Genomic DNA, 936 nt, shown 5'->3' on the forward strand with positions numbered 1-936 from the left:
CTGATTCTGCAGAAGTGATAGAGATGTATGTGGACTAGGCAAGAGAATAAAGCCTGCAAAATAAAACTGAAGATACTTTTTGAGAAACTTTTTGAGAATTTATTTCAACACTTCAATTGATAGAAAACTGAGGTAACCCTAACAGGAGAAAAATGCGACTCAATATTGCAGAAGGAATAAGAAAAATTACAGTGAAATCATATGTGAAAGTACAACCATGTACCATTCATTCTTTATATCTGTTCAAATTTGTACATGTTTCCGACAGAAAGATTGGCTTAGTTTGTTGGCAACCCACAACTGTTTTGAAAGTGCTGTTGAAACTTGTGTACTGTAACAGAGTATGCCGTTACTAAGAAAGACTGAAGACTCCTCTCTCTCTCCCTGGTGTCATTTGAAGCATGACAATGTCAGATTGGCATTGCTAATGCACAGGCCCCCAATATACATTGGGTCTCATTTTTATATGCTCTGAATTAGCTTTCCATACCTTTTTCACTACAGATCGGTAATTTCCAGCCTTGAGCATGCAGTATTAATTAGCATGTATGAAGCAAACGTATTTATAAACCACATTTTAAAATGAAATGTTCTTTCTTTTGGACCTTCTACAGTCTGGAGATGATCTGCAGTTTGATCTCAGACAACTATTTCAGCTTCAGACAAAAACATTTGGAATGTCAAGAGACTACTGAAAGTTCTTAGAACACCCTTATCAACATTACTGTTGTAACTCAGCAAAACCCATTACTGTTTCCCATAACACTGAATCTAAACATGCATTAGCGTGAACCACGATGGATAATTCCAAGCTGCAATATGGCCACATATTCCAGACACAGCATACACAAATGGTTGTGATCATTCACAACACAATATTGCACAATGCAGAACAGAGTGCCTCCTTTTAATATGTCTAAGGAAATTCCAAAGGTA

The sequence above is a fragment of the Falco punctatus genome, assembly GCF_963210335.1.
Source record: "Falco punctatus genome assembly, chromosome: 2".
Classification (NCBI taxonomy): domain Eukaryota; kingdom Metazoa; phylum Chordata; class Aves; order Falconiformes; family Falconidae; genus Falco; species Falco punctatus.